Source organism: Strongylocentrotus purpuratus, unplaced genomic scaffold (genome assembly GCF_000002235.5).
Source record: "Strongylocentrotus purpuratus isolate Spur 01 unplaced genomic scaffold, Spur_5.0 spur5_scaffold_3, whole genome shotgun sequence".
Lineage (NCBI taxonomy): Eukaryota > Metazoa > Echinodermata > Echinoidea > Camarodonta > Strongylocentrotidae > Strongylocentrotus > Strongylocentrotus purpuratus.
The window spans coordinates 33,644,493-33,667,490 of NW_022145609.1; the positions used below are offsets into that span (position 1 = coordinate 33,644,493).

A 22,998-nucleotide genomic window follows, 5' to 3' on the forward strand; every position below is an offset into this window, starting at 1 on the left:
GGAGGAATTAGACCACACAGCGAGGTCACTGACAGGTGGCTATCTCATCATCTCAGCTCTCAAATAACATAAGAAAAAGAGGATCATGGGGGACCAACAGGCACCGATCGGGGAAGTTTTCTATATAGAGGGAGCAAGTAGCTACAAGTAGGACAGTGGGGCTTTAATATGACAGAGAAAACAATCCTATTTTTTTCATCATCAACGTTTGTAATCTTGAGTAGAATCACGCCAATTCGGGCCTATATTGGCAACATTATGACTTCGAGCATGAAGATATGAAACCCAAAATATTTCACATTAAAATTGTTATGTCTACTATCAAATTAGAATCATATTTTGTGTATCATTTAGGCTCACCGTATTCCAACATTATAACGTCAAGCATAAAGATATGAAAACCAAACTATTTTGCATATCAAAAGTTGTCTACAAAGGCAATTTGTCTATCACGTATTTAGTGGCGGGTGTTGCAGTTATAGATCACAATGTAAAACAAAACATTTTACTTGTAAATTGGTTTGTTAAACAAACCTTTTTTTGTCATGCTATTTATTGTTTTCTTTTTATTGATGGTCATTTGAAGTGTCGTGGTCGAGTGGTTTAAGGCGCTTGACTGGAGATGCGAAGGTCGAGGGTTCGAATCCCGACACGGCACTAATATCCTTTGGCAAGATATTAACCTGCACTTGCTACTCTCCACCCAGGTGTTAAATGGGTACCCGGTAGGATGCGACCGTCCTTGTTGGTCAAACAGTTTTTGAGCGTCATGTATCGCCTGGCTGGAATGCTCCCCTGGGAGTGGAGATTGTGCACACAGTGTGTGCGAGCAAGCACTGAATCCAATGACCGGGGTAATAGTATATTTGTAAAGCGCTTAGAGACATTTGTAATAAGCGCTATATATAAAAATTAAATATTATTATTATTATTATAGCGTAGATTTTGGAGTTAGTTTAAAAATCGTTATAAGTTTTACCATATTACGCTAAAAAAAAATATAAATAATAATAATAATTAAAACAAATAGAATAATAATAGTAGTTAAAATTCATGCACTATATAAATAATCTCATGTACTAACTCCTAACTCATATAAACTAATAAAGCCCACAAGTGTTTTGCTTTTGCCTGTTTTTTCAGTTGTTTTTCTCCTAATATACGTTAACAAACAAATAAATAAATAAACCCTCTAGAACATACAGGTACACGACGCCCCCTTGTCTATGCCATAGTGTTCTAGGTTGAGTTTATCAACCGGGAAGCGTACGGCGTAACGTAACTCGCTACGTTACGCCGTACGCCGTACGTTACGCCATATTAGGCATCGTAGAAAGGACAGGGCCAGCGTGAGTTGGAACTGTGTGCGGATCGTGGTTTAATTTGAAATATATATATATATATATATATATATATATATTTTGTTACATAACACTGGGTAGACTATGACTAATATTATATGAAAATGAGACATTAAAAGAAAGAGATGCGATGAAATTGGCAACAATAGTCAAATTTGACTAATAGCCATTATAATACCAAACGAAGAAGAATAATAAACTTGACATAATACAGAACAAGAAGTCAGTAGTTGTCGAGAGACAAATTATTTACTTGTGACGCCAGATTGTCGCCTAGGAAGTGAGTTTTATTTAGTTGACATTGAACATTTAATAATTTCATTTATGTGTGAAAGAAGTATGAGTAATGTATAATTTTCAGAGCTCAAGCAAAACAATAAGCTGGTATTGAAATTTACATTTTTAATTAGTATAGTACAGGTGTTTGAGGATATTGCATACGTGTAAATAGTATTTAGTTTGAACGTAGGCGGCGTTTTACGAATTGAAGACGTGGCGCGTTATTTCAAAGGGAAAGTTCCAGTGATATTATTAAATATCTATTTGGGTTATAAAACATTAAAGAGAAGACAAGTTCATGCAATTAGAGCAATTTAGACTTTGGTACACTTAAAATGTGTTCGCATATTGATCCTTAAAGAAATATTAAATATATTATGATGAATTGTATTGTTTCATTAAAAAATGCGATGGGCAAGGCTTAAAATGATTTGTTAGAACGCCGCAGGAGGGCAAGTGGAATTTATAGTTTGAAGATTTGGTGATAGAAATGAAAGAAATGACTATATTTCTCATTTTTTGGTTAGTTCTACATGTTTCTTTAGTATGGTCATTTAAACTAGATTTAGTCTTTGGAGATTAATTGGTTATGAGATATTGACATGATAGAATATTTAGATACAAACAAAAGTATATTGTATTTGTATGAAATAGAGAATTTAGTTGAATTCAGTTGTAACCCATATGAGAAAAGGAAAGGAAAACTCTTATACATATTTTAGAGAGTGTATTCAGTTATTGATAACATAACACATATATTTATGAGTCCTTTGGACAAGGCTATTGAAATTTATAAAATGATTTTCCGAATATCTTTACGATCATGTTATTATAATCTTCTTATTATAAAATCATGTTGACAGAGTAGCACGTCTTTTAAAGACAAACGCGTCGGCTATTCAATTATTTACAAATCTGTTACAGTTCAAGCGAATGAAAAAATGATTGTGCTGCTTTTATTATACTTACCGATTTCACATCTTGACCCAAGAAATCCGAAAGGGCAGGAACATTTTACAGATGTCAAGCTTCTTACACAGCTACCGTTATTAAGACATCTATTTGCGCATACATCTGTTTTAGAAAGTTATTAAGAATTTAAGGTGAAAAAAAAAGGTAAAAAAAGAAGAAAAAACAAAATAAAACATAATAAATGAGAGTTATATAACACGTAATAAAATCTCATGATCATAAAATATTTCATAAAAATATGTAATATTCAAAAGATAGAGAAACTAAAACAAGGGTAAGGTTCCGAATAAAACTACGACAAATGCCATCAATAACAGCCATGGGGGTGGGGGAGGACGACTTTAATAATCATGCTTTAAATAAATGCTGCACTCTAAATAAGTCCTGTCCAACAGGGATATAACACATATCGGTTTCAGGTGCCAAATTTTTTTTTCTCAAAAATACTGCGTCACGGTCCAATTGCTGTTGTCTATTGTTATGATTTCATTAAATAATGATATCATGCGTTTCCTCAGATTCCATAGTGAGTATCTTTGATTTATGCAGTGCTTCTTATTTTGTGCATTTTAAGAGTTCTTATCTTTGGTTTTCATAACTGTGACAATGCACTACACATCGGTTACATTGACAGTTAGAGCTGGATTAAGGTTTATCATATATAGTCAGAAAGGTACAATTCTCGCGTGCAATTCCATGGAGTCACATATCAATTAAAAGCTAACAATGTTCTCTTTAAAAATAAGACATTCGATTACAAAAGGGGCTTCGTGAAGAGCCGTTCCGGAAGTGGACATATATTGAGACTATTTTTCCGAAATGAAACTTTAGAAAATAGTAATAATAATAAACGTACCCATATAAATGTGAACTTCAGTCGGCAGACTAAATGAAGAGGGCAACGTTTTAACCTCCCCTGAAGGAGAATCAACCAATATGACTTTTTGGCTGTTGATATCACTAAAGTAGACGTCATCACCATGGAGAGCAAGGCCAAAAGGGAATAAATCAAGCGTTGAACCTGCTATGACGGAGGGCAGAATTATCCGATCGGTGCTGTTATCAGGATCCATAGACTCTATTTTGTCTAAGGAGTCGTCTGCCCAATACAGACGTTGCTCTGTGAATGAGGGTACAAAAATAAATTACGCTAGCATACGCCATTACCTTAGAATGACATAGAAACAGGCAAAAGCTCTTATTTTCATTTCCCTCATTTCACGCGAAAGTCATTATGTAGGGCCATATAAGAGTAAATACGACCGACTTTTCCCAATGCTAAGTTGCAACGTATCAAACGAAAAAAAAACACTCTGTGGCAGGAAATTGTAAAACATTAACGAGTATAACTGCTCTCTCATCAACAATCTGATAGAAGCAAACACTTTTGTTTTGGCTGAATTTCTGGAAGTGATGAACTCGTATCCAGGTCGGAATTCCAGTTCAGAAACCAGTAGGCAACTGGTCAACTGGTACCAGCTAAAACCAGTAGTCAACTGGTACCAGTTGAAACCAGTACATTCAACTGGTTTTTAATGTGGAAATTGAAAAAACGCTAACTGGGACCAGTTGAAAAAACAGTTGATGTACCAGTTGAAAATCCAGTTGATTTACTAGTTGATATTTCCAGTAGATTTACCAGTTGATTTACCAGTTGAATACCAGTTGATGATCCAGTAATCGAATGATAATCAATGAATAATCATTATTAGCATCAGGCCACCAAATTGACCATATATACAAACTCTTGCAATTACCCCATCACAACGGCCATTTAAAGTGGATTACAGATGTGTATTATCTTAAATAATACATTTAGAGCTCGTTCTCATATATACAAAAGTATACACGTTGTTTCCTGGTTAGTTATTATTATATCATATCTATTTTTGCGTCTTAAATTAGACGTAAAAAATAATCAGACATATTAATATATTTGACAATAATTTATTTAAAAAAAATATATATCCCAAAATTGATGTGCATTGTCATATTTGTTTGACAGATCATGATACATTTACTCGTTTTTCAACTGGGAAATCAACTGGTATTCATCAACTGGTTTTCAACTGGTAATCATTTACTGGTTTTCAACTGGTAAATCCAATGGTATTCATTTACTGGTTTTTTAACTGGTAAATCAAACTGGTATTCTACTGGTTTTCAACTGGTAATCATCTACTGGGTTTCAACTGGTATTAAAACCAAGTGGTATTAATCTACTGGTTTTCAACTGGTAATCATTTACTGGTTTTCAACAAGTAAATCAACTGGTATTTATCTACTGATTTGCAACTGGTAAATCAACTGGTACTCGTCTACCGGTTTTCAACTGGTAAATCAACTGGTAACATCAACAGGTCTCAGATGTAAACTTTTTTTTCAAGTGGTCCCATCTCTGTTATTCTACTGGTCCCAGTTCAAACTTGTATTTTCTACTGGTTTCCAACTGGTACCAGTTGACACCAGTAATCTACTGGTTCCTTTAACAACTGGTATTCTATTTGTACGACTTCAAACTGGTATTTCTACTGGTCTCCAAATTGTATCAACTGATTTTAACTGGTACCAGTTGAGACCAGTTGAGCCCAGTTCAAACCAGTATATACCAGTTGGAAATCCTTACTGTTTCAACTGGTATCAACTGGAATTCCGACCTGGGGGGGGGGGGGGTATCATAATCCGTAATGCGATCACGACTCATACTCACACACGCACTCACACACACACACATGAAGGTTATAAAAACAGAATCTGGCCAGGCGATTCTGAAAAGTAAAATACAGGTGGATAAATATTACTGTGACATTAACAGTGAAACTATCAAAGTACACTTAAAGCTATTAACAGGTTTTGATATCCGTTTATAGGGTGCTCTCTGCATTTTCGTGATGACACGTTCACACCCCAAAAGAAGAACTAAAAATAGTAAAGATACAAGCATACAAGCTTAATTTGTGTTTCACAAATTATGTATTCAGGCCAACTGTCTTGGTACCAGAGTAGCGTACTAATTTTGAAAATAAAAGCAAAACATTTACCTTGGAAATTGAAGGCTATGCCACTTGGCGAAGCGATATTTGTGTCGATGAGAACAACGTCATTAGTCCCATCAGTGTTCACACTTCTGATAGCAGGTGAAGACAGACGCGTTGTAATATAGAGCTTTCTAGTAAAATTAATGTAGATAGAGATTGATGTAAATGATAAAACTAATAATGATAATTTATTTACCCAGAAATGCCTCATCAGCTTAAATCCTATTATTCTTGAGGGCCCTGCATTTATTTTTTACCCCAGTGATTGCCAGGTCCTTTTACATTTGGGTGGAGTGTGGCAAAAGGGGATTAATGTCTAGCCAGTGCATGGCTAAGATTCGAACCTTGAATTAAGAGTCAGGCGAATGAACCACTATACCATGACACCTCAATTACAAATTGATTACATTTACGACAGATGCTCAGTCGTCAGTATCCCACTTTTACTGAATTCCTTTAACCGAAATTTAGCCCTGGATTGAAAATATATCTAAACCTACATTTACGAATAATCCCAGGTGCATCATTAATTCAATCTCTACCTGTAATAATAAATACAGCCCTGTCTGAGAAGCATACGTCGAGTCAAAACTAAATATGATAGCGATAGAGGATAGACTGATAGAATCGTATGTTTATTTGTTTTAGTAACCAACGTTCCTAGTAGCATGCTATTAACAGGTATTGGGTATTGTGGGTATTATTATTTCATATTATGTCAGTTAGCAAGAAAATCATAGCATCAATGTCCCATGAATAAAAGTATTGCTTGCTCAATTTTTCTGTGGAGAAATATCTGAAATATTTGGGAAAAATTTACGTCAGATGTGTATGTGTAGTCCTACATACTCATTCCCAGGCATAATTACTAGTGTACATCCAGTCTTATGTACTTCATTATCGATCTTTCCCGATTGCTTTCACACAGTTCCTTTCACAGTGTATATGTAATTACATGTCCAGTACTCAATCACAGTTTTACTAATGCTTAGGTCACATTTGCCGCCGCGGCCGTGAGGTCTGAAATATATACGGCCAATTCAAAATTATAGGGCCGCCGCAGCATTCACACTGTCACATACTGTAGCAGTCACATGTGTTAGGATGGCCGCATGGCGTATTGAGAATTTGTGGAGACAGAGAACCTGCGGCTGCCGTACGGCGTTTGAAGTGATGACGAACGGTCGCATTAGGGTGTCCATGCGGCGGCCGTAATTTTTTTGACAAATACCAAGGCAGACGCAAGATAGCCGCAAGGCCACCGTACGACACGGTGTGCCGAATTGTCTAATTACTACGGCGAAGCTAGAAATGAAAAAAAGGTTTAACTCAGGGCGATCCGTACGCCCTAGGGTGACCATGAGGCCACCGCAGATCATCTGCGGCCGCTGCAGGTATCTCTCGATTTCGAGGGCCTACGGCCACCGTATCCTAAGCGTAGAGAAAATGTGACCTAGGCATTATTAATGTATCCAGTAATATACAGTGGTTGTAGGACACCTACCCCCTGGACATCCACCCCCGGATAACCACCCACATTCAACTACCCCCTAGGACAACTACCCCTAAGGAAACCACTCTCTAGGAAGACTACCCTCGGGGAAACTTCCCCCAGACAACTGCCCCCTAGGACAACTTCACCTTAGAACAAGTACCCCCGGAAAACTACCCCAAGACAACTCCACCCTACGTCAACCATCCTTAAGGACAACTACCCCCGGACAACTATCCTTGGGGGTAGTTGTCTGGGGGAAATGGTCTGGGGGTAGTCGTCCTAGGAGGTGGTTGCCCTAGGGAGTAGTTATCTTAGGGGGTAGTTGACCGGGGTTGGTTATCCGGGTGTGGATGTCCAGGGGTAGGTGTCCGGATACGCTATACAGTGCGTCCGAGAAAGAAACGAAACCGAGAATTATCGATGTTTTATCATGACTTAATCACAATTATGATTAATAAATGACACATATTTGTAAACCTTAGATCTTCTTTTTCAATTTGATGCAGCTCATATGATGCGTTTTTCAAGTATGAGTGATTAAATAAAATTTAAAGAAAGGGTACTTATACGTCATTTGGCGAACGGTATCTGAATTTTAAAGAGAAAATCACATTTCTAGAAAATGTTCTGCCCTTGCATAATGACACCTCAATAAGGAAAAATGAGCCAGGAATAATAAAGGTGTCATATATTTGTTTACACCCTTCAGTTTTCATTAAGTACAATTGATGGGGTTGGGTGTCCGGCTTTGCTTTTGGATCGACCGAAAAATATCAATCACATGGCAATAATCATGATGAATATTTATCCTTTATAATAATTTCCAGCATTAGTGTTAGAAAACTTACAAAATATTGCTTTTAAACTTCTTCAAATTGCTGATTTAATCAACTGTCCGGATTCACAAGATGTACATTCACTGTCTGGGTATACCTTCTTTTGTAGGAGATTGTGATACCACGTGGGACCATGAATACAGGATCTAGGATCTCATGATTAGATCCGTCAAGATTGGCCCGGTAGAGGTTCCCAGAACCGGCTGACAACCAGAACACCTTGTCTTCTTCCAGATCTAGCACGATACCATGTGGAACTGTAGGCCAAAATAACAGATCAGGGCCCCCGTAACATTAACACAAAGGTTTGCAATCAATTACAAATTTGAAAATACGCTTCTGATTGGTTGATAGTCAGTCTTTTAAACAATGCGTGTATGCAACGATGATTTTGATTTGCCTTTGCTATTCTGCGATTGTTCAAAATTTTGTTTCACGGGGCCATGAATATGGACATAAATATACACAATTGGCTATTAGACGTGAAGACATACGCATACATTATGTACGGTGGTTAAACCATGGATGGAAATAATACTCCTCTGTGAATTCGGGCCTATCAAGTGCGTATATTTAAGAAAAGTATACCCAACCTTGTTAGCTTCTAATTAAACAGTTATAATCTATGTGACCTTGAATCATATATCAAGGCAAATGATAACTAATACAAGATCTAATGATGCCATATTCATAAGTGTGCTGCTACGGATAACTGAGCAGCAGGATTTCCAAAAGGTATAGTCGAAATCCTCTTGTACCAAGTTTGGGCTAGGCAATAAATGTGTTCAAAATCCATTATGTGTATTGTGTCGTATTCCAAAAACAATTGCTCACTTATTCACATTTGCTATTGAAAAGAAAAAGTGTTAATATCAACTCAAACTCCGAAAAATGCTCATTACAAACAAACTGTGTGATATTCTCTTCCTATTATGATGATAAAAATATTGACTACATTCGCATCCTTTGTTTATTAAAAGTAACCCGTCTTATTGATTCATTCAAAATGGATAAAGTTTATATGGGATGTTAATTTTTAATTTCTTGATAATTTCTTTCTTGCATTTGGGTTTAGTCACATTTTAGTTTTCATTCGTTATTCGATGTGAACACAATTTGCTCCTTCCGCGTGTGAAATAGCGCAGTTGACAAGCGAGCTGAAAGAACGTCATGAGGCAAGAGTTAGTAGGCTCCAATGGATTGAAACATGGTTCTGTGAAAGCCCAAATACATAGTATAAATTTAAACAATGAAGCACTGAAGCACATAATTTAAATTTTAAAAGGATATCAGATTAAAGAAGTACGTGCATGTAGCCTGACCCACATTCGTTCCATCAAACCAAACCGGGTACAAAGCGATTTTATAACACGTATTAATGACCCTGATGCTTAGTCACCCGTGGCAGAAATATTGCGAATCGGTTAAAATTAGATTAAAAAACGAGTACTCTTCATCATGTAATATATTTATGAGTCATATTGATTATAACTTAAATAGGAGCGACTAATTTGTGTGCACTTTTGTATACGCACCATATAGTAGACCAGCAAAACAACATGAAATGCGTCTCGAAAACGTTTTCATGGTATTTTGGGGGGTATGCATGGCATCCATGCGAAAACTCTTGCACAAATACGGAGGAATAAGATACAGGTGGATGCCACGCGCATTTTCATTAATACGTATTATCTGTTAATTGATATATACTTAGATTTGGTCTATTCCTCCGTACAGTGCTCAATGCCTATAGGCAGAGCAAACTATATATTGAACAAGGCAGACTAATGGAACATGGTCGCAACTCCGAGTTTCACGCCTTGCGAGCGATCATCAGGCAACTGATAGCATTCTTAAAAGTACATGGTTACTCTACAACCTGAGTGCAAATACGTTCAAAATAAGACTAAACTAATACAATACAAAACAATAAGATTTACTCATGGGTGAAGGGGCTATTATGTTCCATAAGTCTGCCTTATTCAAATATATATATATATATATATATATATATATATATATATATATATATATATATATATATATATATATGTATGTATGTTTCAACCCTGTTTAATGTACATTTTAATGTTGGATATTACAAACATATCATCGTATGGCGCAATTAAACATAACAAAACATTTTTACTCAGAATATGGGGTAATACAAATTAACTATATTACAATGTTAACCGATCAAGAACATATCAATTTAAAAAAAAATGCTTATTTTGGCTAATTTAAGATAAACACAGTGAAATTATGTCAATACATGTTTAAAAACAACAACAACAAAACGACAAAAACCTGAAACTGATTAAAAAAAAGTTAAATGGGGGTCTACATAATTTCAAATGACGACTTTCTGTTTTTCAGGAACCTCGGGTATGATGATGTGTCTAGTTGACATAAAGTAGGCGATAAACGTGAGCGCCGGGCAGTTACAATAAAAACAAATGAAGAAATATTGGAATTTCAGAGAAAAATACGATTTTCAAGAACATTAAACAAATGGTAAGCATTTAAGAACTGTAGCTGTCCGTTTGATTATAATTACAATTTGAGTCATTTCAAGTAACAAAAAGGGACGTTTTATATGAAAACAGGATGTTCAAGAACTGACCACCCCGCCCCCCCCCCCCAATAAAAAAAATGTAAAGAAATGCAATTAATCAATACAAAATATAAAACATGCAGAATAACCAAAATAATCAAGTTATACAAGTTTGTTATCTAGTTCCATCAGCTATCAGTATCTGCTCGTCTTTACATAAACTTAGTGGTGGGTGGTGGAACATGGCTGTTACCATTTTGTATTTGAATAAACTTCATATTTATAATCAAACAACAAATATAAAACCAATTCAAATGTTAGCAACCAGATCAAAAAGTGAAAAACTATGATTTTGGACATTCTTTCAGTTTTTTGAGCTTTAAACAAATCCGCGTCGCATGCACCTGTATCAACCGCTTTCGTTATTATTTTTGCAAGGGGTTTAGCATGGATGCCATGCATTATCCCAAAATGCACGTACACACGCACACACACACACACACACACAAACACAACACACATCTACGGCAGTAAATGTATGTACTTGGTTACCTTTAAATAAATGTTTAAAATCCAATTATTTTCAAATTAGTTGATAAATTCATGTTTTGACTACGGTGATTTCGTACTTCAGTTACCATCGGCACAACTTTTCTTAGATTTAAATAAACAACATCAACGAAGGGTATTATTACCGATTGTACCGTTCGCAATAACTTCATGAAATGATCCGTTGAGTATGGTGGCCCTGAAGGGACATCGCGAATAGACTAAATCGTGAAAAATATGCGATAAAATTCACGATATCGTCAATTTTATCGCATATTTTTCACGAAGAAATTCACGAAATTGACGATATCGTGAACTTTATCGTGAACTTTTCACGATGAAATTGACGATATCGTGAATTTTATCGTGAAAAGTTCACGATATAAAGTTCACGATATCGTCAATTTTATCGTGTACTCTATCGTGTACTCTATCGTGTACTCTCCTGACGGGCGCTTCGTAAACAAAACCAGCCCTAGCTGGGATAGACAGAGAGAAGGAAAAAAGGGAAAGGGAAAGAGAAGATAAAAGGAAAGAAAGAATAATAAGAAGAAAAGAGGGAAACGGGGGGGGGGCGAAGGGCTCTTGCCTCCTCCTCACTCCCCCCCCCCCCCCGCCAAAAAATAAGTAAGGAGAGAGAGAAGGGAAAGGGAAAGGGAAAGAAAATATAAAAGGAAAGAAAGAAGAGGAAGAAGGAAAGAGGGAAACGGGGGAAGGGCGAAAGGCTCTTACCTCCCCCCCCCCCCCCCGCCAAAAAAATAAATAAGAGAGAGAGAGAGAGAGAAGGGAAAGGGAAAGAAAGAAGAGGAATAAGAGGGAAACAGGGGAAGGGCGAAGGGCTCTTGCCTCCTCCCCCCCCCCCCCGCCAAAAATAAATAAGAGAGAGAAGGGAAAGGGAAAGACAATATAAAAGGAAAGAAAGAAGAGGAATAAGAAGGAAAGAGGGAAACGGGGGAAGGGCGAAGGGCTCTTGCCTCCTCCCTCCCCACCCCCGCCAAAAAAATAAATAAGAGATAGAGAGAGAAGGGAAAGGGAAAGGGAAAGAGAAGATAAAAGGAAAGAAAGAAGAGGAAGAAGAAGAAGAAAAGAGGGAAACGGGGGCGAAGGGCTCTTGCATCCCCCCGCCCAAAAAATAAATAAGAGAGAGAGAGAGAGAGAAGGGAAAGGGAAAGAGAATAAAAAAGGAAAGGAAGAAGAATAAGAAGAAAAGAGGAGCTCTTGCCTCCTCCCCCCTCCCGCGCCAACAAATAAATAGGAGAGAGAGAGAGAGATAGAGAGAAGGGAAAGGGAAAGGGAAAGAAAATATAAAAGGAAAGAAAGAAGAAGAAGACGGAAAGAGGGAAACGGGGGAAGGGCGAAAGGCTCTTACCTCCCCCTCCCCCCTCCCGCCATAAAGGGAAAGAGAAGGGAGAGGGAAAGAAAATATAAAAGGAAAGAAAGAAGAGGAAAAAGAATAAGAAAAGAGGGAAATAGGGGCGAAGGGCTCTTGCCTCCTTTCTTTTCTTTCTTTTCCTTTCTTTCCTATTCTCCCTCTTTTTCGTTTTTCTCTTTCTTTCTTCTCTTTCCCTTTCCTTTTCTCTCTCTCTCTTATTTATTTTTTTGGCGGGGGGCGGGGGGACGAGGCAAAAGCCCTTTGCCCCCGTTTCCCTCTTTTCTTCTTCTTCCTCTTCTTTCTTTCCTTTTATCTTCTCTTTCCCTTTCCCTTTCCCTTCTCTCTCTCTCTCTGATTTATTTTTTGGCGGGGGGAGGGGGGGGCAAGAGTCCTTCGCCCTTCCCCCGTTTTCCTCTTTTCTTCTTCTTCCTCTTCTTTCTTTCCTTTTATCTTCTCTTTCCCTTTCCCTTTCCCTTCTCTCTCTCTCTCTGATTTATTTTTTGGCGGGGAGGGGGGGGGGGGGTGAGGAGGAGGCAAGAGCCCTTCGCCCCCCCCCGTTTCCCTCTTTTCTTCTTATTATTCTTTCTTTCCTTTTATCTTCTCTTTCCCTTTCCCTTTTTTCCTTCTCTCTGTCTCCCCCAGCTAGGGCTGGTTTTGTTTACGAAGCGCCCGTCAGGAGAGTACACGATAGAGTACACGATAGAGTACACGATAAAATTGACGATATCGTGAACTTTATATCGTGAACTTTTCACGATAAAATTCACGATATCGTCAATTTCATCGTGAAAAGTTCACGATAAAGTTCACGATATCGTCAATTTCGTGAATTTCTTCGTGAAAAATATGCGATAAAATTGACGATATCGTGAATTTTATCGCATATTTTTCACGATTTAGTCTATTCGCGATGTCCCTTCAGGGCCACCATAGTTGAGAGTAGACCGTTGGATGGTGTGCGTGTCTTGGTCACTCCAGTATATAGTGTCGGAGCGATAGTCGTAATCAAGACCTATCGGTGATTCGTTGATGGTCAGATTCAGGGGAGTAAGCGGTGATGCAAGGAAGGAGTCCCCGTCAGTCTCCGCCAAGAAGATCTGACCCAGTGTTCCATCGGCTACGAAAAGTTTGTCGGCTAGATACAATAATACAAAATAATATAATAATACGAACAATTTATATAGCGCTTGTGACGTAAAACATTCAAAGAGCTGTACACAAATCAAAATTACTTCAAGAAAAAGCAATTTACATAACATGTACATTTCTGGGAAAGTTAACATATCATATTAATAATATCAACGATTTACAAAAGACATAATGAAGGCATTGTAATACAAATTCACACTTATTTTTATATTTATTGGCAGGGGTTGTTTTTGGAATAGATGAATTTTAAGATTTTTGTTGAAGAATGTCAGTGGTGGCTGAGTCCTGAATATGTACGGGGAGAGTGTTCCAAAGAATGGGGACACAGACTGAGAAGGCCCTGCCACCATAGCGGTTGTGGGTGCGAGGACCAAGTGCGAGCTGGGGTCAATGACAAATCTTTCATTGCATAAACAGTTCTTATATTATAATATCTCTTATATATTTCAATGTAATAGTAATGATAATAATAATAATAATAATAATAATAATAATAATAATAATAATAATAATAATAATAATAATGATAATAACTGCAATAATCATAATAATAATAATGGTCATTTATACTGGGCTATACTGATATGTACCATAGCGCTTTTGATGTAAAATAATAATAATATATTCATAGGATATTTCGAATTTTATCTGGTTTGTTATATTAATAGTATTCCTTATGAGGGAGCTGCATATGACGGCTACAATGAGTAGATTATCTATTTTTGCAGATCCTGTCAAATATTGTGCATATTATCTGATTTTATGGTGATTTGACGAAAAACATATGAAATAATTACTTCATGCATGTTTAATGTCGTATTCATGTTTTGCTCTAAAGAATTTGAAAAATGGTAGTTTATTAAGTAAATGTATTTAGAGTGCTCCTCGTCACAGATTACCATACAGTAAATATTACTGTATTCTTCCGAATAATGATTTTATTGATTTCTAATAGCAAATATAATTACACTGATATTCATTTTTGACTAGGTTGAATGAAGCTTTGGCTTTGTATTGATGTATAATATATGTAATACAACTTTTATGGTTGAAACTAAAACTGATGCAATATATTTTCTAATAAATATCCAGCCTTTGCGGAAAATAAACACCTCAAAATCTGACTCCGACAGAGTGGAAAAAAGACGTATCTATTTAAAGGCCTTTTGACAAATTATAGTGGTAGAAGACAGCAGCTGGGCGGGTCGGCTACACAACCCCACCCTCTTCATTCCCTCTCCCAAAATGTCTGAAACAATCAGCCGTAGCTGGAAGAAAGTATTACAGAAAGTAACTTTTTTTTACAAGTGTCTTGCGAACTATAGAAACTGAACTGCAAAAAAAAGAAAATTGACCAAATAGACCTTTGAATCTCAATTGTCAAGTTGTCTGGAGGAACGCGTTTATAGTTGGCGTCAGGGGGGTTCAGAAAATTGGATTGATGGCATTGAGAGTCTCCTCGGGAATACAATAGAGAAAACACAAAGCATTATTTACTCTGCTTCGGGCCAGAAAAGGTATTGAATGAAAGCATATTTGTTTAGTACATTACACACAATTCATTTTTTCATATTTGCTATTCAAACATAGTTTCAATCGAAGCTTGTACAATGGCTAAATATGAAAGGTAAACATACGATCCAAAGCACAAACAAAACTCGATGGTTAAGGCGTCACAAAATGTCCTTTGCCAAATTATCAAAACTCAAACGTCTCCTTCAAAAATGTTATTAATAGAATCAATCTTCTCTCTTCCTCTTTTTTTTAAATTTTGTTTTACTGTTCTAAGTTTAGGAAACGATACATATTTGGCGCAATTTGAACGGTTCTCAAAAATCTAGGTGAAGAAATGTTATTTCATTTCGATTTTAAACTATTGTATCGGTCTGTGCTTCATCTATTCGGGAATACACATTTTATTTTCAGGAACATGCAGTTAAGGAATGAAATATATTATAATCATGAACTAAATACAAGAAGACTAATCGCAAACAAGAAGCTGGACAAGTTTGCAGATCTTTTTTTATATTAGTAGTACTATTAACCTTAATAATGTTCATAATTATTTTAATCATAATAATAATAATTATCATTATCATCATCATTATCAATTTAATCTATGCGAATAAAACAAATCAAGAAAAAAGTATGTACAAAGCAACAGTAAATTGTGAAGATTTGAATTGAGCCATGTGGATGCATTAAAAGAATTTTTAAAACTAAATTTACTATTACACGAATGTTGTTTTTTCCAATCGATGGCCTGAATGGAGTACTGTTAGGGAGACGGAAATTAAAAGATATAATTGTTAGGGAGTGTTGCTTTTTATGGTTTCTGTTTTATAAATGGTTTTAGATTTAATTTGTATTTCTATAGACAGTTAATTGGGTAGGTGTCAGTTATCACTATCAGTGATGTGTTCATGTGATATTTTGAGCGCACGGGTGCTTGTATGTGTAAGAGTGAATGTGCGTGTGAGTTTCTGGGCGTGTGTATTTCTGTGTGCGTGTTTCTTGATAATGCGTTGTGGCATGGACGGTGACGCCTTCCTCCTATTGACATGTGGGGGGGTTAAAAAAATTGCTTTATTTTAATTTATTTACTTCATTAACTATCATTGTTATTTTTGCTTATTTCCCTGCATATATCTCTGCAAATTTTACGGAACTATATTTGTATGAATGTTTTATTTTTGTTTATATCATGTTAACTTCAATTATGTATCCTCAATTTTTCTTTTATATGTGCTTTTTAGTTGTAAGCAAATAAAGAACATGAAACAAACTAAAATAAAACGTAAATTCTGTTTTTACACAAATTAAAAAGCACAGAATAGAAAAAAGATAATGTAGCATTATGGGCATTTACACTGTTTTCCAAACACGCAAAAAATGCCAAACCGGAGCCTGATCGCAATTTTACAAAGGGCAACTATGCTTTACCCGCAGAAATGCCAAGCCATTCCAAAACGAAGTGTGATCTTTTGGCGTGTTTGGGCGTGTTTTGGCAAGTATGAACGCTCGCAGTTGTAACATCGCGATGTTAGGTCACGTGACTTTAGGAGCGGAGCTAGCTGTCGTCCTTGAAGAAAATGATAGAACGATGTAAACAAAGAATAATATAAGAGAAGGTGATAGAAGGAAGAAATAAAGAATAACATAAGGAAACACAGAAAGAGGAAGTGATAGAATGATAAACAACAAAGGATAACATAAGAGAAGGTGATAGAAGGAAGAAACAAAGAATAACATAAGAAAACACAGAAAGAGGAAGTGATAGAATGATAAAAAACAAAGAATAACATAAGAGAAGTTGATAGAAGGAAGAAACAAAGAGTAGCATAAGGAAGCACAGAAAGAGGAAGTGATAGAATGATAAAAAACAACGAATAGCATAAGAGAAGGTGATACAAAAGTAAGAAACAAAGAATAACATAAGGAAAGACAGAAAGAGAAAGTGATAGAAGGAAGAAACAAAGAATAACATAAGGAAACACAGAAAGAGGAAGTGATAGAATGATAAAATACAAAGAATAACATAAGAGAAGGTGATATAAGGAAGAAACAAAGAATAACATGAGGAAACACAGAAAGAGAAAGTCATAGAATGATTTTAAAAAAAATAACATAAGAGAAGGTGATAAAATAAAGAATAACATAAGGAAACACAAAAGAGGAAGTGATAGAAGGAAGACACAAAGAATAACATAAGGGAAGACAGAAAGAGAAAGTGATAGAGGGAAGAAACAAAGAATAACATAAGGAAACACAGAAAGAGGAAGTGATAGAATGATAAAAAAAACCCACAAAGAATAACATAAGAGAAGGTGATAAAAGGAAGAAATAAAGAATAACATAAGGAAACACAAAAGAGGAAGTGATAGAAGGAAGACACAAAGAATAACATAAGGAAAGACAGAAAGAGAAAGTGATAGAAGGAAGAAACAAAGAATAACATAAGGAAACACAGAAAGAGGAAGTGATAGAATGATAAAAACAAAGAATAACATAAGAGAAGGTGATACAAAAGGAAGAAACAAAGAATAACATAAGGAAAGACAGAAAGAGAAAGTGATAGAAGGAAGAAACAAAGAATAACATAATGAAACACAGAAAGAGAAAGTGATAGAATGATTAAAAAAACACAAAGAATAACATAAGAGAAGGTGATTAAAGGAATATATAAAGAATAACATATTAAAGGAAACACAAAAGAGAAAGTGATAGAAGGAATTGATAAAGAATAACATAAGAGAAGGTGATAGCAGGAAAAACAAAGAATAACAGAAAGGAAAGACAGAAAGTGTTTGCATCGGAGTGCCTTACATATGAGTTGACTTTGAGGGGGAAAAAGGGTGTCCTTGAAAAAAACACTAATTTATGCGAAGATTACTCAATGAATGCAAACATTTTTCTTTTCTGCTCATTTTTTTTACATATTTATATTTCATGGGATGTGTCATATTCTCTTTTTTCATATTACTCCAAAGATATGATCAACAAATTATTTTTTATCCCAAATAATACACATGACAATGATTTGTTTAATTTACTTTTTTTAAATATATAATCCATGGAACTTGAAATTGAATACACAGTTGCGACTGTTGTCATCCATTTTCCTCTTTCATGTATGAGCTTTTTATAATTCTCCTCAGTATATACACTCTAAAAATAGAGTGCAAAATTTTGCTGTGCAAAATCGCTGTTTAAAAAAGTTGGGTAAAGTATTACCCAACCTTGTGTCAAACACCAAGTCCCTTCGAAATGTCATTACACTTGCCATTGTGTCATATCAACATTCGACTGTGCTCATTTCTGGGGTAAGAAAGTAACGATGCAGCTTAATATTGAACCACGCGTTGGGTAAACACAAGTTTTGACATCTAAACGTTGGTATTATGACACAACTGATGTTAACAACTATGATTGAAGCGCTAGCGTGGTCGGTCATTCCGAATCAGCTGTTCGTCGAATTAATCGTGTTCAAGATCGACAGAAGATGGACGACTTTGTTCGAAATAGACTACGATCATGCACTTGTGTCTTTCTGCAGCATTTATTTGCATGAATGCGTGTAAATCTTCTCAATATGAACATGAAATTCCTCATAATTCTGGACAATACATTATTTGTATGGAGAATGTCATCGGCCGTGATGCAGTCACCTACTGCGAGCACGCCAAGCAAAAGACTGTCTAGCAAAAAAGAGAGAGATAGGACTGCTACTTATATACTACACTACATATAACATGTACCTTTCCAGCCAACTCTTCGGACAAATTTTCGTTTTTACCCAAGTCTGTGTAAAAATAAAAAATCCTACAATAAGGTTGGGTTAAAATTTTACCCAACTTTTGGGTAAAAAATTACACAAGAACAAAGTAAACGAGTACCCAATGAATTACCCAATGTTGTGTCAAAAAGGGAACATGGTTGTCGTTGGGTAACATTTTACCTTTTACATTGGGTCAAATATATTGCACATGAGTTGGGTAAAACATAAAACATTTGCTGGGCAAATTTTTACCCAACCACCCCTGTGTCAAATTTTACCCAACAAACATGCATGTTCCCTTTTTACCCTCGTAAAGTGTAAAATTTTACCCAATATTTGGTATCTTTTTTTTAAAGTGTATGATCTAGTAACCGCACCTTGTGATAAAAGTTTTCGTCAGCATCATCAGCATCATCATTACTATGTACTCAGTTATACCTTGTGGATTAATGTCTTCACAAAGTGCCGGACTTGGATTCTAACCCTCAACCCTTGCATTGATATTCAAGTGAATAAACCACTAAACCATGACAACTCCATGAACGGACTTTATTTATTAATTGTATAATAATACTTACTGCTTATAACAGCATCCAACTGGAAAAGGAGGACCAGAAGTCCAAGGTAAAGGGCAGTTCCTACAGATGAGCTTACCATTGTTACTCGTCAAGTGAAGTCCTTTAAAGAAGACATGCATAAGCATTATAACATCAATCGTCGCTTTTAGCTTCGTTCGATGACTTCTTTTCATGTGTCGCTTTTAAACCTAAATTATATTGCATCGATAAGAGTTAATACCTACATGCCTATAAACCTGTCCAAAAATTGATAATCGAGTTTGATTAATATTATTTTTAGTTGTTGGATAACTGATCGTTTAAATACTTATGAGATTTTTGAATGTGCAGTTGAGTGATGAATATGGATAAAATATGGGTAAAAAGTTACAAAATGAAGAAATGGGCATCTTGCAATTATAGTTATTTACCCATGTAGTGGATGAAAGTTTCTCAAGGGATTATGATTGGGAATTCAACACGATTTTCCTCATTTCAGTCGGAGAACAACCGTATCGTGAGTGGTTGGTTTAAAGGTAGAGGGCTTTTTCATTTCACGAATGTACTAACCTTTTAAAAATCTGAATTATAATTGTCCATACTCATTAAAATGATAGTAGTAATGAAACTAACTTGATAACAAATAATAACACACTGATAATAGCAATGCTTTATTTCATAACGATAACATTACTGCTTTCGTTTAGTAAAACATGATTTCCAGAATGTTTTTACTTGTTTGTGATCTATATAAAGATCGCAATTTTATATTGTCAGAATATAATTTAATAATCAAAATTATTCTATAAAAGTCCAGACCGGTTATAGATGGTTATTTGGACGTGATGATAACAATAATGATACTCAAGAAGAATTGTAATAATAATAATAATAATAATGATAACAATAATGATAATCATAACAACAAAGACGAGTTCTTGTATGACTGCAAAGTGCTCACGAGAAAACCATAAATACTTATGAGGCTACCGGGGGGGGGGGGGGGGGGTAAACAAGACGCATTATTATTATCATCATCCCCATCATTAGCATTATCATTATGAACAGATATTCAGTATAATTATAATCATTAGAAAATTTGGCATTGGGACAACTAATCATCATCATGTTGTTCCTTATTTCCTTATTTGCACGCCCCCTTAGACAACAAATAAAAACATATTCTAAACCTCAAATCACATATACAGCTCATTTAACACACATCGCGCAATTGTTAACGTAATATACCACCAAACAACAAATAGGTTTCAAAGTACGTAAATTCACTATAGGTACATACAAAGCATTCCTGTGCAGATATAAATTCGAAGATGATTTTAATGAGATACTTTTCTAAGAAGTCAAAGCAAAACTTGAGGTCGAAAATTTGCGGGACACACGCCTGTCAGTAAGTTGAGATAGTAGTCATCTACTAAAGATTTAGTTTACACAACTTTAAAATCGGCCCAAACAAAACCATGTGGCTCCTTTTTAAAATACAGTATAAATATGTACTAATGCGGCATGGCTGATTTTAAAGACTATTTCGAAAATGTGAAGAGTTTATTTCTCTAATAGCAGAAATGCCATAATGAAAACGAGAATGTAGCAACCAAAGGAACGTGTCCACCTATAACCTGCAAACCGTCCAGACGAAGACCTATGAAACTTCGGAGGTCCTTGATCGGCTAAATTCCTTACACTACCGTTTTTGACAATTCGAGGTAAATGCAATCTATATATCATTTTGAAGAGAATGCTTGTAAAACAGACAATAGATTTATCCCTGTAGATATCTTCATACTCACTTTCTCGTGGTCCTTAAACGAAAAGGTGTAGCTATCACTAACAGAAAACCACAATAAGAGTGCAATTGTCTCCGCGTCTGTACATCTTGTAGTACGACTACACACAAAACAGAAATATTCTAGATTTAAAAGCATAACAAAACCCAAACCACATTCAATATATCGACTAATTCGTAGAGTGACGAATGTTTGTCTTTGTCATATTTTTGAGTTCCGCTTTCAGACACAGGGAGACCTTGGACCTTCTTTGTGTTATGTATGCCATGCATGAAATGCTGGCTTCAAATCAATTGTATGTGGTTTCTGTATAGGTAGGGCCATAATATTAATGTTAGTGCATGTGTTGAAGAGGGTCGAACACGGGAGAAAACCCTTTCAACGAAACAAAGCAATCACAACTCTTTCACAGTGTCGGATCTAGGCGGGGGGGGGGGGGGGATCTCCCCTGGCCCCCCAAAACGGATATATTTAACCTTTTTTGGAGGAAAAATGAAGACGGGCCCCCTTCCCCTGGCTCAAGGGAATGGGGGTGGGGGGGGGGGGGATGGGCTGGATGCATGTTAAATATTTTTTCACGAATTGGGAAAAACAAAATTAGTGCTCCTCCCCCCTCCCCCCCCCTCATTATTCGCCGGCTGGCTGTTTCGGCACCAAACCCGCGAGTTTCACACCAACTCCAGATCAACCGATTCTTGGCCCTTTCAGTTAGTGTAATTTCATGTTGTGAGGTCTGCTATAGGGTCTGGAGTCGGGCTGTTTGGGTTTATTGCCGTTTGGTCTACACAAAGTTCGTTCACTTCCCAATCGGTCTATTCCCATATGATCTACATCCAACCCGTCTGGTTCTGGAGCCGGGCTTGCTGGTGTGACCGGTTATTGTAATAGCATACAAGTCGAGACTTTGTAGCCAGATTTAGGTACATTACGCTTGGGGAAGCAATGTTAGGGGAGATGTGATAGAGGGTCATAATTGTTAACTAGATGAAGAATACAGAACATAATATGCTGAAGAAATTTAGGGCGTACAAGGTTACATGTTAACGGCTGATTTTTGGTTATTTACCTGACTGCTAACAATGAATGTGTAGGCTTATAAGTAAGCAATCAGGGGACCAACAACTTTAAATTCCCCCCTAGGAACTAGTTTATGAGGATTAATGCCTTACGGAAGGGCAGCTTATCAACTTGGTTTAGAGCTTCGGACCTTCCGGTTACAAGAGCACTGCTTAGCCACTGATAGTTATTACTGAATATTGCAGGTCTATTTATAAAAAAAAAAACACGTGATGTATTTGGACCAATCCATGAGGTCCACACCTAAATCAAGAAAATAATTACATTCATTTGACGTCATTTGTAGTACATTCGGTATTTTAGATATTAAAACCCGATTAATTTAATTTCTTTGTTATTTGTTTACTTCTATTTAATGACTTTAATGACCCGATTTTAATATAATAAAATCATTCTACTAAAGCTTATGACATTACAACTAGTGTTATGACTTTTTCCTTTGACTATTCCAATCTGTATTTTAGATATTTTAACCATGTTTATCCTTTTTGTTGATATTGCACACTTACATAATGAACGATTTTTTTATTATACAAATATTTCATAATTTCTAAAGCATTATATATTCTTAAACCAATTACAGTTTGTCATTTGATTTTGAATGCAAATGCTAATGGTAACATTTAATGTGAAACGATATTGAGAAATTGTTGTGAACATGCACACTTTACCGTGT

At 36.0% G+C, this 22,998-nt stretch overlaps 1 protein-coding gene across 1 annotated transcript in view; it reads right to left on the reverse strand.

The window, feature by feature from the left end:
* LOC581978 (adhesion G-protein coupled receptor G4) overlaps positions 1-11,273 on the reverse strand; it is a 38,485-nt gene extending 27,212 nt beyond the window's left edge. The window contains exons 1-5 of the mRNA XM_030996368.1: positions 11,231-11,273; positions 8,079-8,238; positions 5,654-5,781; positions 3,469-3,732; positions 2,610-2,714 (exon numbers count right to left, since the gene is read on the reverse strand). The gene's annotated coding sequence lies outside the window, so the exon portion shown is untranslated. The remainder of the gene's footprint in view (positions 1-2,609; positions 2,715-3,468; positions 3,733-5,653; positions 5,782-8,078; positions 8,239-11,230) is intronic.
* Positions 11,274-22,998: the final 11,725 nt, after the last annotated feature.